General features: G+C 33.9%; 1 protein-coding gene across 2 annotated transcripts in view; it reads right to left on the reverse strand.

The window, feature by feature from the left end:
• Nucleotides 1-2,695, reverse strand: part of LOC142319403 (uncharacterized) — a 104,277-nt gene extending 101,582 nt beyond the window's left edge. For both annotated transcript variants that reach the window (XM_075356648.1, XM_075356647.1), the window contains exon 1: nucleotides 2,571-2,695. The gene's annotated coding sequence lies outside the window, so the exon portion shown is untranslated. The remainder of the gene's footprint in view (nucleotides 1-2,570) is intronic.
• Between the last annotated feature and the right edge of the window lie 15,868 nt (nucleotides 2,696-18,563).

Consider the following 18,563-nt stretch of genomic DNA (forward strand, 5'->3'; position numbering starts at 1 on the left):
TTAAAACTACCAAGGGGCATTCCAGAGTTGGCAGTTGATCACATCATTAGATCATCAAATAATAATAAATTCAAAGAAATAGCTTTTATTGAAAAAATGTTTAATAAGAGAACTTGAATCTGAGCAAATTAGATCAAAACTCTTTGACAAAAATAGGATTTCTATTAGTAAAACAAAATCAGAGAACAATTTTTCATTCTAAAGTGTTATCTTTTTATTCACATTCTTTTCTGTAAATTGCAAAAAATAAATAACTAGTATTTTCCTTTATTATTTCAGAAACATACTTGTAGTTAAACTACTACTTTACTGTAAATGATAACATTTGAAATGTTTTTCAGAAAAAAAATTAAATGAATGAAATTCTACAACAATGAAGGTAACACCAGTGAAACCTAAGAACGACTAATAAAAAGACTCACAGAATAAAAAATCTTATAGCAACATATTCACTAAAAAAGAAAAGTTTAGTTACAACATAAGGATTGAGAGAATAAAGATTATCCTGTGAATTAATTATTCTTAGAAAATTAAAATACATGAAAAATTAAGGTTATATTTATTTTTAATTATATCATGCAGGATTTTTTTTTACTCCATCCTATTTTTTTTTATTCACAAAAAAATTTGTGTAGAAAATTCAAAAATGCTACCCCTCACTTGTTCAAAAGCTTTTAATTATTTTAAAATTTAAATTACATGCTGCTTATCTTCTTCTTCCCATGATCAAAATTATGTAAAAAATATCTAAACCAAATTATTTCACTTATGTATAACAGAAATCCAACTAATTCTTTTACCACAATATAAACAACAATTACAATTTTAAAATACAAAATACAAGATATTATTCCAGTCCATTATTTATTTATAACTATTTCATTTATGTTCTTAATAATACATAATGAAAAAATAAAATTACTATCCCTTTTAATTAACTGATTCTATTTAGGAAAATTTAAAATAACAAACTGTTTTCTAAACAAAATTTAGCAATCTAACAATTTTTAAATATATAAACACGGGCTTCTAAGAAATATTTAATATAATTTTTTTAATTAATTTTGGCTTTTATTCATAATTGGGTGACAAAATTGAACAACAGAAAATTCTCATGAATGATACAAGCTTATTTTCTCATAATACGTAGTGTAATTATATCAGTTATAACAGTATATTGTGCTTTGCTACATAAGCTTACTACTACTAAATAAAAACTTCTTGGGAAAAACTAAAAAATAATTAAAAACATAACTGAATAACAGTTTTTAAAATCAAATCGTTTTTGAAAATCTAGCTTTTAAAATCAAGAAAACTAATTTATTTATTCTTGCAGATCAGCATGATGTGAAACGTGGGTTAACTTTTATGAAAAAAAGATAGCTTACTTTAAGTAAATGGAAGTATACTTCAAAAAATTATTTCAAAATGAAGATGCAGTTCTTTGTCAATGCATAATTGAATAAAATGCATAATGTAGATAGCGTTGTTGTTAATGGACACATTAAACTCATTTAATGTGTGCTCAAATAGTGCATTTTTTAACCAAAAACAAAATAAGAAGGCTAGCAAAACAGATTAAATAAACTGATTGACTATATATTAATAGGTTTTTTAATTAATCAGTTCAGGAAGTAATTATCAGCTACTGTTTTTAATGTGCTACCAATGCGGAAGGAAGAACTATATCATAGTTCTGAAAAAATCTTCTGTAAGCAAGGCATTTCCTTGTATTTAGAAAGTGCGTGATTTTTAATTATATATATTTTTAAAATTATGTAATACATTTTTATTGAAATAAATTACATTTAAAAATGTAATACAATTTCTCTTTAAATTTTGAGTTTAGAAGTTTGTACTTATTTAATAATAAGTATCATCAATTTAATAACTCTTAATTTGGTATCCTTAACAAATTGAAATTCTAGAAAAAATAAAATATATTACTTTTTAATACATTATTTTAGGATGGCACTATTAAAAAAAAAAAAAAAAATATTGTGGGCTGACAGAAAATATTGCTCACCTTGAAAAAATTCTTGCAAGAAATGCAAACATAACTTGACAAAAATAAGAAAAGTAATGGAGAGAGACAATGTAAAAAGACTGCAATTAAAAATGAGCTAAGTTATTCTGGGATGTGGAAATATATATTACTTTTTATCCTAATTTTTCCAACAAATTTTCTTCAATATTTGAGAAAAAGTCCTTTGAATATCAGAATGACATCAAGGTATCATTATATTATAACAATGTGATGCTAAGCAATGATGATAAAAAAAGAAAAATATCTTCACATCATCTAGATACAATACAAAATCTTTGTTTAAAAAAATCTTCAGCTTAAGTTATGTGTCATCAGCTTACAACAGGATCACCACTTTATTTCCTGCACAAAATAAAAAGGAATTATCAAACTGATCTAGTTTGGTGAAGCATAAGACTTGAACATACACAAAAACACATATAGATCAAATAGAGAAGCTCTTACTATTTTTAATATTATTATATTCATAATTTAATTATTATAACTTATAGATGTGCATTTTATAACTTATAAAGAAACTTACTCAGTGATATACTGCACTGGTCCATATTAATGTCTACTTGTCTGAAGTAAAAGCATAACTAAAATGAAAGAAAACCAAAGACTACTTTATAAACAATTACGTCAAGATCAATAAAAAAAGAATGAATAAAATTCTTCCTGAATTATTTATAGATTAGATTAACAAATTATCTGCATGCACAAACAAATATGGTCATTTCATTTACTATTATATAAGTCTTAACAATAATAATAATAAGAAGAAAATTGTTTTTATAAATAAGGAACAATTAAAATTGCATTGATAAATATAATTTTTATTTTGTAACATGTGATGCATGATTTTAATATGTACTTTGATGCTGAAAACGAATATGAACTCAGTATCTTTCTATCACCAACCATTTTTGAAAAAGTTTTAAATTTTAATTAGATTTTTTTCATTTTTCAACATATAGTTAGCATTTTAAGCTCCTACATTGTATTTTGTTAGCTCATTTTTTATTTTTTAACTTTATTAACATAATTTGTAAGCTATAAATATATTGTTACAAATATATTGTTACATAAGATATCATAGTCACATATTTTGACAATATATCTAATACTGAAGACTGAGCCTTCGTGGACAAGATTAATCATGTCTGTGCAGGTTAAAAAAATGTAGCTGAAAACACAGCTGTATTTTTGTATTAAGCACTGGATTTAGGAATGAATTGAGTTTGTTCAGTCTTATTGCTGTCTTATGTTTTTTAACAATAACAGTGACATAATGCCTCGAAATTGTGTAAATGTTTGAAATGTAAATGAAATTATGTTTGTGGTGAGTTTACCATAAAATCAAACAGAAATAGTATGCACTAATTGTTCATATAGTATGCACTAATTGTTCTATATATTTAAGAGGATGGCTGAAAGGTACACGGAAGGATTTGCCATTTGGTATACCTATGGTTTGGCATGAACCAAAGGATCATGTAACCGATTGTTACTTTTGTTTGGCAAGTGTGTCTGGAATTTCTAAAAAATCTAAGCATACTGTAAAATATCTTTCATTGCAATCTGCAATCAGGTTTGTACCTCACAGTGAAATTATTCCAGTTCCTGAGCCACCAGTGAATGTATGTTTCGAAAGCAGCGATGAAGAATCAGGCAGTACTGAAGAAGACAACAATGATTTTGATTTTGAATTATCTTCCAATAAGCCACATCTTATTTCACAAGGTGAATTAAATGACTTGGTTAGGGATTTAAATTTATCAAAAAATCAAGAACTGAACTGTTAGGATCAAGACTGCAAGGTTGGAATTTACTTCAAAAAAATACAAAAATTTCGGGCTTTTGAAGCCGACAAAAAGAACTTTCTCAGTACTTTATTGATGAAAATAATTAATTTGTTTTATTGCACAAATATTGACGAGCTTATGTTGTATTTAGGACAAGTTCATAAACCTGAGGACTGGGGCCTTTTCATAGATTCGTCCAAGTATAGTTTCAAAGTGGTTCTACTACATAACGGTAACAAATATCCTTCGATACCAATCGCTTATAGTGTTAATTTGAAAGTAACATATGATGTGACGAAAGACGTTCTTGAAAAAATAAATTATAAAAAACATATCTGGAACATAAGTGGTGATTTGAAAGTTATAGCTATTTTGTTAGGTATGCAGTTAGGTTATACAAAATACATATGTTTTCTTTGTGAATGGGAACGCCGAGCTAGGGAAAAACATGTTAACAAAGAGTGGAAGAAATGAGACAACTTAACTACAAATTGGAAAAAATATTATTCATGTGCCCTTAGTTGAACCCAAAAAAATATTATTACCCGCCTCACCACATCAAGCTAGGATTGATAAGAAGTTTTGTAAAAGCAATGAAGAAGGATAGTTGACATCAGGCAGAAATTTCCGAATGTAAGTGAAGGAAAATTAAAGAAGGAATATTTATTGGTCCTCAAATAAGAGAGTTGGTCAAAGATGAAGTATTTAACTCAGTGTTAAATAATGTAGAAAGTGTAGCTTGGGCTTCATTTAAAGACGTTTGCAAACATTTTCTCGGCAAACAAAAATCCGACAATTACCACGACATTGTTAATCAACTTCTTTCTCCATACAGAGCTATGGGATGTAATATTTCTTTGAAAATACTTTTCCTCCACTCAGATCTGGATTTTTCCCCGGACAACCTCAGTGACGTAAGTGACAAACATGGTGAATGTTTCTACCTAGAAATTTCGGTGATGGTAAGCCGCTGTAAAGGGAAATGGAATTCTAACATGCTAGCCGATTGCTGTCGAGCATTAATACGAGATGTGCCTGAGGCTATTTATAAAAGAAAATCATCAGCGAAATCATTCTAACACAGGTATGGTCATGCAAAATTATAAATTTAACAGATTTTAACTATATTTTCCCTTAATTTTTTTTGAAGCGTAATTTATTTAAAACTAAGGGGAATAAAAAAATTGTATTTACAGATCTGTAATGAACGCAAAAACAAATCAAGGAATACTATCATACTTAGAGAAAAATTACATATTTTTTTGTCCAAGTGTTATGATTTTTTTTGAAAAATTATTAAAAATTAAAACAATCAATTTGATGAAATGATCAAAAATGTATGATTTTTTGGAATATTAAAAAAATATGCCAATAAAAATAATAATGATCAAAGATATTAAAAAAACAACTCATAATTAGCGTTCACAAAGGATAACCAAAATATTTGATATAAATAAATATTAATATTTATTCGTAAGTTAAAAATATAATGAAAACAATAATAATAAAAAATTGTCTTTTTCATACTATTTTATGTTCTGCATTTTTTTATATAGTTGTGTAACTTACATAACACTTGTTGTGTCTTAAAAATCTTAATATGAATATTTCTTGTATTACACATACACATTGTATATATATCACAAAATTTCTTATATACTATTTAAATATTTTCTTACTCACAGTACTACTTTTATCATTATATACATGGTGATTTGTTGCCTTCGATTGACTGGGTTGACTCCGTTGATTGGGCTGCCTTCGATTGATTGCACTGCCTTCGTTGATTGGTTGAGTTGCCGATATAGTCTGCTTTCTGATAGTTGCCTTCATAGTCTGCCGTTGCCTTCGACGATTGGTCGTGCCTTCGATGAGCGCGTCGTCGATCAGGATTATATTCACTAATTCTGCCGATTGGAACAGCTTGTAAGAGATGTCTTCAGTTCTATGTCGCTGAAGTTTGAATCGATCAGGTAGTCCCCATAACTACATCGATTGCCGCCTTCTTTTATTTAGTTCACCTTATTAATGGTTTGAAAACCAAAGTTTGATTATATTCGCTAGCTGTCCTCAAGGTATCCTACCGACTGCGACTTTTATGTTAAAACACAATGAATGAGTGTTTTAAAAAATAATCTTTATTTTTAATAAACACTTAATATTATACTTCTCTTTGTTATGAACGCAAATACTAATTATATAAAATAAGTTATGCGTACATGCAAACTTAATAATAATAAGACGATGATGTGCACTGAATGAGTGCCATACACGAACGTTTTAGTTACATTTCATTGTAACGAAGCGAGTATAGGACTGACTAATTATTATTACAATTAACATAAAGAAACAAAGATTGCAGCTGCCTTGCATTCTTTCACACGGTGGGTTTCCTAGAATCTAGCAGTAGGCAACACACGTGACTTATGGAATGCAATGATTCATCTTTTCTTAGACTATTCTCAGCCATACAACTTAATGGCAATTATATATATTTTGGACAAGTCTATAATGACGCAAAGTCGGGATACTAAGCGAGGGCGTACACAAAGCTTGTGGAGAGTACATCTGAATTAGTTAAATGTAGCTCGGGTTGTGAAAATGAATTGCAGGAAGATATGGAGCGTTCGTTGAAAAAACTGAATACTTTGTCAACAAAGGGTGGCAATGGGTGTATCGGTTGACTTCTGTACTTTGGTGGAGGAAAATAAATCATTAAAGTGATTGCATCTCTCAGATGCAACATCTGAGGGAGGAAAAAATAAAAATTCTGAGTAGGCTGGACATCTTGAGAGTCGTTCTTTGCGTAACGACTCAGTTTTAAATGGACTGAAATACAAACGTGATAGTGACTGTGTAGTGAGATAGTAAAATATTTATTTTCAAATAAATTGCAGTATAACAAGTAGACTGTTGTAAACCGAGCACATTCTCTAGGTAAAAAAGGATAAGCCACCAGTTATAGCTTACTTTCTGTAAGCAGTGGAATTTTCCTGAAAATTACACACAGACTGAAAGGGAAGGAATTTCCTGTTCATGAAGATAAAATTATTTCTGTACCGGCAACTAGGTATTCGGGAGAGCAACGGAGGCTTTATTACGATGGCTATAAAATTAATTTGAATGTTGGGGCACAGTGTGATTTTATTCAAGCCGGTAGGCTTGTACAGCATGTTCTGTCGATAAAATATGGGAGCGATAAATAATTTATGTGGTGTCTGTCTAGCTCAGGTGTAATAGGATGAGGGAAGAAGATTCCTTGAAGCTGTGTGAAATTTAATGGAATTAAGTGGTCAAAGAAGTAATTTTTTTTTTAAATAAATTTTAATGATAGAATATAGGTCAATCAAAAGCTGACTGACGAAATAGTTGAGAGTAATTGGAATTTGAATACGATTATGTGATCTAAAAGTTCAGTAGTGAATAAAAGAAGTCTTAAAGTTTCGAACATATTGATTTGTGTGTGTTGAATGGTAGAACTAGGTGCGAAAGAAAGGACAAGTTTACTTTTACTGAGGATGTAGGAAGTTCCGTAATTGATTTATGTTTTGTATTGTTCAGTTTATTAAGAGTTATTGATAATTTTAAAGTCTTTCCTACTGATTTTTCAGATCAATCACCGATCGAGGTAAAGTTGTTTTGGAGGTGAGTAAAAGTAATAAAGCAGTTTGACATCTATGCCGATACTTTTATGATTGAAACTTGGTAAATATATATAAAAGCGCTCAACGGAGGATAAAAACAATATTGACTTTGATTTATGACGCAAATGAAGGATATGTTGTAAATACGGGGAAAGGTTTTAGGCCGAAGAAGCAAAATTGGTTTGATTGGAAATTCAACAGTGCCAGGAAAAGTGTTTTTGTTTCATAGGAAAATTAATACTAAGCAGAAAGATTTCGATATTTGGAAGAAAATAAATATGTTAATTTATGTAAAAGGAAAAAAATAAAGGTTTCAATGGGTTGAGGGAAAGATTTTGTAACTTAAGGGATTCAGAGGACTTTAAATGTTTAGAAAAATAAAAAAAATAGTTTTAAGTGTATAGTGGCTATTAAGGCAGAAACATGGATGCAACATTTTCATAACTTGCTGTCATTTGATCGTTGTGCAATCCCCACAGCTTATACCGTTTCGATTAGAATGAATGGATTTCTGGATTCACCGATAAAGTATACAGAGCTGATAACGGGAGTGAATAAAGCTAAGGATATCAAAGCACTAAAGACAAATGGTATACATGCAGAATTAAGTCGGTGTCCGGAGAATTCTTGAAACCTAATTACATTTTTTAGAAGAGTAATGTGCCATCAAGTTTTTGAGAAGCCAGAAAATTACGATAATCTAATCCAGCATACCTTTTGATATGCGCATATCCGCATATCTTTTTTGTTTTGTTTTTAACTTCTTTTGTATAACAGTTTATAAACAACATAATCTAATAAATGGTCTTGTATGCACTATTTACAGCCTTTCTCTCTGTAGTTGGTATATATACAGATTGTTTCCACAGCAGAATCTGGAGCAAGCCACAAATAGTTGCTCATGCAAGAAGCATTGATTCTCCAAATGGATTCCAGCCACTTGAAGCGTCTACCCTTGTGACTTTTTTTATTATCACCGAAAAAGCAACTTTAAGTTCAAACTGGAAGCGCTTGAAAGTGAATGGCAAGTCTGAAGGAATATATACCACACAACGTCGTACATTTAAAGCTACTTATCTCAATTACCGAAAGAGATATAGAGAAAGACCAAGAAACCTTTTTATAAAAGATTTTATTTCCAATACTGCAAGTGGTTTCCGAACATGATTCGACCAACGATTTGCCCCAGTAAATTTGAATATTGGTAAGGAGCATATGCGGGTTGTATCGTAAGCCATTTAAAAGGTCCACCATCTTGAAACGGCAATAATCCTACGTTCTTCCCAGGTATAAAAACTCTGCTCATGCAAAATTTCAGCTCAATTGGTTGAGTAGTTTTGGCGTGAAAGAGTAACAGACTCACAAAAATCACCAGATATATACATATATCACATAGCAGATTAAACTGCTTTTCTTTTTAAAATTTTTATCGAGACATATAACTGTTCACGAAATGATAGTACTAGTTGAAAAGGCGAGGTGCATATTCGAGAGTTTACAAATTACTGCTGTGTATAGTCACGTTCCAGTGGTACTTTTAAATTAATTGTGACTTCTAGCATGAGAATAGATTGCTGTTTTCAACATTATTGTCTGTGTATGGACTCAGACACAAATCAATATAGTGTTACATAATATTATATTATTTATTAGGCTTTATTTATATTAATTTTCACTATCCAGGAAACAGTAACCAAAATTAAAAATAGTTGAATCCTAGTATCTTCATTTTTCATGTATAATTTTTATTTTTATAACAAAATTTTGTGCGAACATTATTTTTGTATAGAAACTGATAGAATTTAATAAACAAGGGATCAATTGCAAAAACGCAAAATTAATTAAATCTAATGTGAAACGAACATATACACAGAGCTAAGATTATAATACTATTTTCACAAAAAGAATTTTACTAAAAAAGATGTTTGATATTTTTTATAAATATCTCACGGAAACAATGAAATATACAGCAAATAAAGGTGAGTATTAAAAACTACTGCCTTCTAGCAATCCGACGGACAGGACCGAAAAAATTGAATTTGAATTTCTTTTCCCCGGATATAAGTTAAAATGATTACTTTGCACAGAAAAATACAACCTAACCAATTAAAAACTCATTTACAATTTCTTTTTTGTATTTTCTGCATCATTAGAAACGTTCACTTGATCTAAGATGAGTCAAATGATAATGTTCTAACACAATAAGAACATTGTACCTCCTTTTTATAAACTAGTTAATGAAATAAGATGTACATGCAACGATAAAACCTATCAAATTCAGCCACATATTAAGATTTTAAAATAATATCATGAAGAAAAAAAATTAGATAATCCGTTTAGAAAATCGGCAGGCGATATCAAAATATCAAATTCTTTAATAGCCTTCTCTCCTTTATTAATGAAAACTTTTTTCAAAAATCAACCCCAACCCCTTAAAATTGAAATGTGTTTTTTGTTCTTTTGATAATGATAATAATGTAAATTATTATCTTGGATAGGGAACAATTAATTAGACAAAGAGGGTCAGTAAAGGTCTCTATAACGAGAATTCGGAACTTTACTGATAAATTTGATCCCTTACAAGATGATAGAATTGACTTACAAATCAAGTTAAGAAATCTTCTTGGTTTGCAAGATAGATATAACATCATTCAATTTAAATTTGAAATGGAATTTGATGATGATTTATTTTTGGATCGTGAACAAGTCGAACAAGATTTGTGTATTAAGAACGCAAATTGCAACATTTAATAAATGATACTAATAATGATAAAAAATCATCTATTAAAGAAATTAATTCAAATACAATATTTAAACAAACTCTATTACAACAAATCAATATACCTGTGCCTAGAGATAATGTGTTAGAGTGGCAGCATTTTTATAACATACTAGCTGACCCGGCAATGCTTCGCCATTGCTAGATTTGAGTATATATTTAGATTAAATGAACACAAATAAATATTTAATAAAATATTAAAAATCTGAACACTACAGAACTTCACAAAATTTAACCTTTCCCTTTTACTCGTCTTCTCATTTTTCCTTTTCCCTTCTTCTCTTCTTCCCTTTTCCCCCGTTCTACCTACTTCCCTTTTTCTATTTTTCGCAAAAATATTTCTTTTCACATAAGTAATATGTATTCTCAATATGAGCCAAATTGGACCATAAATACAATTTTCCGAAATATATCGCCACCTAGCGGGTCCAGATTAATTCAGAAACCTTAAGGACGTGCGCACAACTCACCAAACGTTCACCGCAATCGGATGAGTGGTATAGGAACGCATACCATTCATTTTTATATAAATATATGTACTTGCAGACACGGCAATGCTTCGCTATTGCTAGATTTTAAATTAACACAAATGAAAGTTTGATAAAAAAATTCTTCTCTTCTTCCCTTCTTCCCTTTTTCGCAAAAATATTTCTTTTCACGTAACTAATATTTATTCTGAATATGAGCCAAATCGGACCATAAATGCAATTTTTCCAAATATCTCAACTTTATCCCAATTTTTAAATTTGTCAATTGATGATCGTAAAGTGTTCTGAGAGGATCTGATGGTCTGGATTGGGTAGTGATTACGAATAAGAAAAAAAACAAATAAAACAGCACATCAGCATTATTTAAAGTTTGTTTAATTTATAATTATACTAGAAACACAAGAAGAGAAAACTTAACTGAGAATAATTATTACATTCACAAAATAAAAAAGAAACCGTAATTCAGACATATAATTTTAACTCACAGTACGAAAACACACAGCACGACGAGCCTTACCGAGCACAACATTTCACTTAAAAAAAATAATCTAATTCTAGCTTTTCCGACAATACAGAAACAGCCGTGAGCAGAAAAGTGAAACTTTAAATTAAGTCTTTAGAAAACTAAAATCTTGTAAAGAGTTTGACGCGACGATATATTGATAACAATACACGGCACCGAAGCAAACACACCAACGCACACAGAGAGCAGACTGGCGACAGCTGGTAACGGCATTCGCAGACAGGTCAGAATTGTAATAATAAACAACCTTGGGTTATGTTGTTTATAACACCATGCACTGATTTGTTGACAAACTCTAGTCCGTTAATGCGAAATCGGCAAAACTGTGGTTTCTCGAACAACGTTGTGTCTGCGACCTTGACAAAAACTGAACATTCTCCCGCGGCAGTCAGCAATGGAGTTGTTGACGATTTTCGGTCGGCACATAGAATTCTTATTAGTGTTATCAGGGTTGGGGGCAAATGGGCAGAACAACAAGCTTTGAGGTAGGTCTTGTAAGAGTAGAGATAGCGGTTTTAAGTGTAACCAATCAAGCGAGCCTATCCTTCCCAGGGTGAAGAGCAAGAACACGAGTATGCGGCCATTTTGAAGGGGGAAACCGTTCATCTATGAGCAGGACCAAGGAGCCAACTGAGATGTCATGAGTGGGGTGGTGCCACTTAAAGATGGACTGCTGTTGCTGAAGATAACTAGATGACCAGGCCTTCCAGAACGACTGCAGATGTTGATGAATGAGCTGCCATCATGTAAGTCTAGAGATTGGAAGCTGGTGCAGAGAAGGTCCTGGTACCGTAATGGGAGCTTCCCCAATGAGAAAGTGACCTGGTGTGAGCGTCGAAAAATCGTTCGGGTCCTCTGAGAGTGGTTCGAGCGGCCGAGAGTTGAGTACGGCCTCAACTTGTGTTAAAAGCGTGCTGAGCTCCTCGTACGTGAGCACAACGTCCCGGACTGTGCGAGCAAGGTGAAACTTCACTAATTTCCCGGCTGCTTCCCACTTTCCTCCAAGATGGGGAGCACCAGGAGGATTGAACGACCACTGAGTGCCATCGTTGAGTAAAACAGACGATAGAGCTGCGCACATTCCAATGTCCCGCGAGAAAACAGCCGTTTTAGTTGTTGATCCGCTCCAACGAAGTTGGTTCCACAATCAGAATACAAAGACTGACCGCGACCTCGACGCGAGATGAACCGCCGGAATGACGAGATGAATCCGTCAGCGGAGTAGTCTGATACTAGCTCCAGGTGAACCGCTGACGTGAATATGCACACAAAAATGACCAACCAGCCCTTGAAGGACTTATGTCCGCGCCCTTTCCAAGACTTAATAGAAACTGGACCTGCATAGTCAAATCCCGCGGAGAGAAAGGCACGAGTGGGATTCACCCTGCATACAGGAGGTTGACCCATCAGTTGTTGAGCTCTCTGACCCCTGAAGCGAGCACAGACCACACAGTTAAAGATGAAAGTGCGAACCGGCGCGCGGCCACCAAGAATCCAAAAGACGAAGTTGAGCTAAAGTGAGCTGAGTTCCTCCATGAAGAGTCTGAAGATCAGCATCCTGGATAAGCAGATGAGAGAGTTGAGCGTGATGAGGCAATATGATGGCATGCTTGGCGTCTTCCCCGATGAGAGCATGCTGGAGACGGCCACTGAGTATCCCACTCCAATCAACAAATGCGGTGAGGCGGGTGAGGGGGTTCGATTTTGATAATTTATGGCCTTGAGCAAGAAGGCTGAGTTCAGCAGCGAAATGGGTGGCTTGAGTGGAGCGAACCCAGAAGAGCTGAGCGGCTTCCAGGTCAGCCGGCGTTATTGGCGAGAGCAGAGAGGAGCCGGGAAGGCACCGAAACCGGACAAGAGCGCGATGACAGATAGCCGTAATACGCAAGAGTCGAGAGAGCGATGAATATCTGTTTAATAAGTCCCAATGTTGCGGTGACCGCGAGGATGCTAGAGAGATCCCTGAGACCTCCTCGAGAGGTGTAGCTGGATCAAGAGTAACCTCGAGCATAGGCCAATGAGATGAGTTTTGAATGAGCCAAGGAGGGCCGGACCACCAAAGAGTAGACTGAACGAGTTGAACTGCTGACAATCCTCTTGATGCGCAGTTTCCTTCCTTCCCGGGTATGAGCCGCCATTGAGCAGTGGGCGTGAGCTCCTGAATGAGGGCAACTCGATTTCGAACGAATTCCCTCCTTCCAGAAGGAGGAGAGTTGATCCAGGCAAGAGTTACCGAGGAGTCGGTCCATAGAAACATTCGCATCTCAGGCTTCTTGAACTGGTCGATAACATGCTGAATGAGCCGGCTGAGGGGAACGGCAGCCGAGAGTTCCAACCGGGGAATGGCAAGCAGAGAGGAAGTGACCTTGTTGAGTGTGAACGCTTAGCAATCGAGAGTGAAATCCGAGAAGCGAGATGAAGGATGAGCTGAACCAGATCAGATGAGCGCCCAGAAGAGACACCACCAACTCCAATGATCGACACCGAGGATCGCATGCTAGAAAGATTCAGCCGTGTAGCGAGCTGTTTGGAGAGTAGAGAAAGTTTTGAACCGGAGTCCAGTAAAATTCTAACCTGGTGATGCGAAGCGTCAGCAGCGATGAGGATGACCGAGCTGAGTAATCCGCCGAGCTGACAGCCAGTGCATTGACTGACGTTAAAATTGGAGGTGGTGAAGCCGGTGTAACAGCCTGAGCCTGCTCGATGGCAGGCACTGTTGAGCAGGTTTCCAGGTGTAACAACTTGTGGTGACGGTCTCGGCAAATTAAGCACCGTCTAGATGAGCGGCATGCCTGCACAACATGTCAACCCAGACAATTGTAGCAAAAACGTTGCTGTGTGATAAACTGTCGGTGCTCCGATGCCGAGAGCTGCTGAAAAGAGCAGCAATATGCGATGTAAAGATCACCCTGGCGGAAGTAGCAGGAGACCCGTTCAGTACCAGATGAATTCCCATCTTGAGCTGAGCTGGACGGTTTGGAAGCGCTGGTGTCATGAGACACCGCTTGTGTTGAGAGAGATGTCTGCTGAGAAGAGCGAAAGCGGTTCTGAGATGACCCAGAAAGCCGAGCATCAATCTGTGCAACTGTCCGGGCTTCGATGGTCTCCATGGCACGGGCTCGGCCTTCGAGAAACTTGAGCAGCTCCGACAGGGACGGGAAAATCGTGGATTGACCGACTTTGTATTCCCAGGCCTCAAGGAGAGCTGGGCTGAGATTCTTACTGATGATGATCACAGAAAAAGCGTCACAATTATCCACTGAAGAGCACCTGAAGAGCACAAAGAGCGTTGAGCGATTCAGTGGTAGTACAGAGCAACCTGTTCAAGTGGCTGGCTGATGGATGGCCATGGGTGGTGCATCGAGGATCCTGGTGATTTGAGTGGAGGTGAGCAGGCGAGGGTTGTCGTAGCGAGCAGAGACTAAACAGCACATCAACATTATTTGAAGTTAGTTTAATTTATAATTATACTAGAAACACAAGAACAGAAGACTAAACTGAGAATAATTATTACATTCACAGAATAAAAAAGAAAACAGTAATTCAGACATATAATTTTAACTCACAGTACAAAAACACACAGCACGATAAGCCTTACCGAGCACAAAATTTCACTTAAAAAAATAATCTAATTCTAGCTTTTCCGACAATATAGAAACAGCCGTGAGAAAACGAAGTCTAAAACTTAAGACTTTAGAAAACTAAAATCTTGTGAAGAGTTTGACGCGACGATATATTAACAACAAAAGAACAATACACAGCACCGAAGCTAACACACCCAACGCAGACAGAGAGCAGACTGGCGACAACTGGTAACGGCATTCGCAGACAGGTCAGAATTGTAATAATAAACAACCTTGGGTTTTGTTGTTTATAACACCATGCACTGATTTGTTGACAAACCCTAGTCCGTTAATGCGAAATCGGCAAAACTGTGGTTTCTCGAACAACGTTGTGTCTGCGACCTTGACCAAAAACTGAACATAAAGCCTTTTTAGAAAATAATAATTGTTGTTCTAATTGTCTGCGTAAAGGCGATTCCACTAATCAATGTTATTAAAAAAATTAAATGTAAGATTTTTAAAAATATTTATTTAAAAAAAATATGCAAGATATGTGCTAAGAAACACAATACAGTCATCCATATGTACAAATTTACTAAATTTGAATTAGAAAGTAATCTCTGAAATTAATACTTACTGTTTATCTAAGAATCAGTCACAGAGAAAAATTGGTAGAGTTCAACCATACATATCAAATGTTGGCAATGTAATAAAGAAAAAGATAATCGAAGGACAGTTAATAGAACATGATTCTGGGCATCAACAAATCCAGATGAGACAAGGGTCGAACGTCGAAGACATTTTATTACTGAGAAACCACAACCTAACGTATCGATCAAACAATTTTACAATAATAATAAACATTATTTACAATATTCTAAGAATAAACTAGATCATTCAAACATCGATGATGATCATAACTATCTGTCGCAACGAGATGACAATATTTATCAAAATAGATCGCGTAAGTTATCTCAAGAGAATATTCCTCAATCGTAGCATACACATATACGGTATCTGAAAGGCCCTAAAAAGGAACGATTTGATTTTACAAAAACCTACGGATGCCAACGAAAACCTTTAATTTACAACAAAGGAAATGGAATGTACCAAAAACGAATCATAACATTAATACAAACGACAATAATAATGATAGTAATAATAAAAGTGATCCCTATCAAAATTTATATAGCCACAATCAAAACATTCAAACCAAGAACAAAGCTACATCGGTTATAGTGATGTATACCACTACCGCAAACAAATTCTTTTCAATCTGTCCCATTATGATTCATCATGGCGGGCAGAAATATAGACCTACATAAATTAAAATTGCTAGCACACTCATAAACCTTGTATTAGCATTTATAATTTAATTTACATATTTGTAATTCACATTTAGATTATACATTGTATGCATGTATATTATATTATTTATTCATTAACTACATTATATAATTATAAATTACAAATCAAGCATTATTACCAATTCATATTTTTACTGCAACATTTCATTTAAATATTATTTTTTAAAAAAACCATTGTAATATTTTTTGGCGGGCAGTATGTTCAGATTCATATGATTAAAAATTTATTTAAGGAGTTTAAAATCTGAAGAACTTTCTATCAGTTTGCACTCGGCTCCGTCCACACTATATAAGCCGGCTCCGCACTATATTCAGTCTTCTTCCAGCCTTCTTCTATCAATTTTCATGGACTGAACGTACAAAATATAATACATACAGAGTCTTCTAAAATGATGTGCTGTCTATACTTTATCGGATTCTACTTGTAAATTAAATAAAAAATATCCTTAGGAAAAATGGCGATTTCTCCTTCTCCCACTGTCCGCCATTTTGTTATTTTTGTATAATAATTTATATTTCAAGTTCGGACAGACAAATCACATTAATATTTGGTAAGCATCTTGGTAATAAAGTTTTAAAATTAGCAAAAAATCAAGACTTAAATACCTTTGCAAATTGCAAAAAGGCAGCCATGTTTATTTTTCAATCCGTTATATCTCCAAAAATATTAGTTTTATCAAAATTTATATTATTTGCTAAAATATTAAGCTTTTTATTTTTAACAAAATGATATTTTATTTTTTTTAAATCGGTTAACAAATAGTTGAGTGATGGGAGCAAAATGATGTTGTAATTTTGTGTCATGATTATTAGGTCTATTATTGTGAATAAAATTATTACTTAATTTGATACTAATTTACAATACTAGATTTAACATTAAATAAAAACAATTAATATTTCATCGAATTGAACGTAAAGTGGCGGACATGAAAATAGACACAAAATTACATCAATTATCTGCCGTAATTTGCTCATCTTGTTAAAAATAAAAGGCTTAATATTTTAGCATAACATAAATTTTGATAAAACTATGATTTACGGAGATATAACGGATTGAAAAATAAATATGGTCGCCATTTTGTAATTTGCAAAGGTATTTAAGTCCTAATTTTAAAACTTTATTACCAAGATGCTTACCAAATATTAATGTGATTTGTCTGTCCGAACTTGAGATGTAAACTTTTATATAAAAATAACAAAATGGCGGACAGAGGGAGAACGAAGGATAAATTGCCATTTTTCCTAAGGATATTTTTTGTTTAGTTTTACAAGTAGAATCCGAAAAACTATAGCCAGCCCACCATTTTAGAAATACTCTGTATATTCTTTAACAATGTATCATTTATGGAATCATTAAAAGCATTTTATACACTTATACATAATCTTGTATTATTCATTCAAATATTAAAGGATCATATCTAATTACGAAGTGATAAATGTCTATATTTATTTATTGTTTGAACCAGCGGTAAATACGTAGAGTAATTACCCTAACCAAGGTACTACATATACCAAGGCGGATATTATTTCGACAAATATTTCCCCATCAATTTGACTAGTTCATATATCAATTTCCAATTCTAAAGGAATCATGCTTTCAAACTTCTCTCACAGAAGTTGCACTTAATTATGACATTTCATTAGTGACCAGATCTTCAGTCAGATTCAATTCGTGAAAGTAGGTCTTAAAACCGAATGATTCTTAAGGTTCATTACATTAATATCATATATCTTAATATATTACATTAATTCTCTTAAGGTGTGAGAGTCGATCAAAAATTAAAGAAGCAAGTGACTGTAGAAAAAATATTATTTATTCAATGACAATATAACTATCCATTACCTCTACCTCCGTAAAATTGGAAGAAGATAGACGGATCGCTGCCAATACTGCGGAGAGGTGGATTCCGTAAGACATACATTTTTTGACTGCCCAAGGTGGCTGGAGGAGAAACCTCGGGAAGATTTGGACTCACCGGAGGGTGTCATGCAGTTGATGCTATCTTCCGGTGAGGGCTGGAACATGTATGTTCAATGGTTCCGAGGAGTACTTCGGCAAAGATTAGTTGAAGAACACGTGGAGGAGAGTGAAGATGTCGGGTGGGAGCGGTGATGGAGCGCCAGTTCTCAGAGGTGGATGGCGGGGGTGCCCTTGCATTGTCGTCATCGATGGCTCCTGGAGGACGCAGCCTTGCCGTCTGGGGTCGGCATCACTGTCAGGAGTTATGTGTACAGTGCATATATATATTTTTGTAAGTAGAGTGTGAATGAGATGTGTAAATATTTGTATGAATGTGAGGTGGTGTGTCCGTGACGCACGTGGTGCTGAGGTTATGCCATCGGCGGCAATTCCAGCATCACGTTG

This window comes from Lycorma delicatula, chromosome 2, assembly GCF_047948215.1.
Source record: "Lycorma delicatula isolate Av1 chromosome 2, ASM4794821v1, whole genome shotgun sequence".
NCBI classification, from domain to species: Eukaryota; Metazoa; Arthropoda; class Insecta; order Hemiptera; family Fulgoridae; genus Lycorma; species Lycorma delicatula.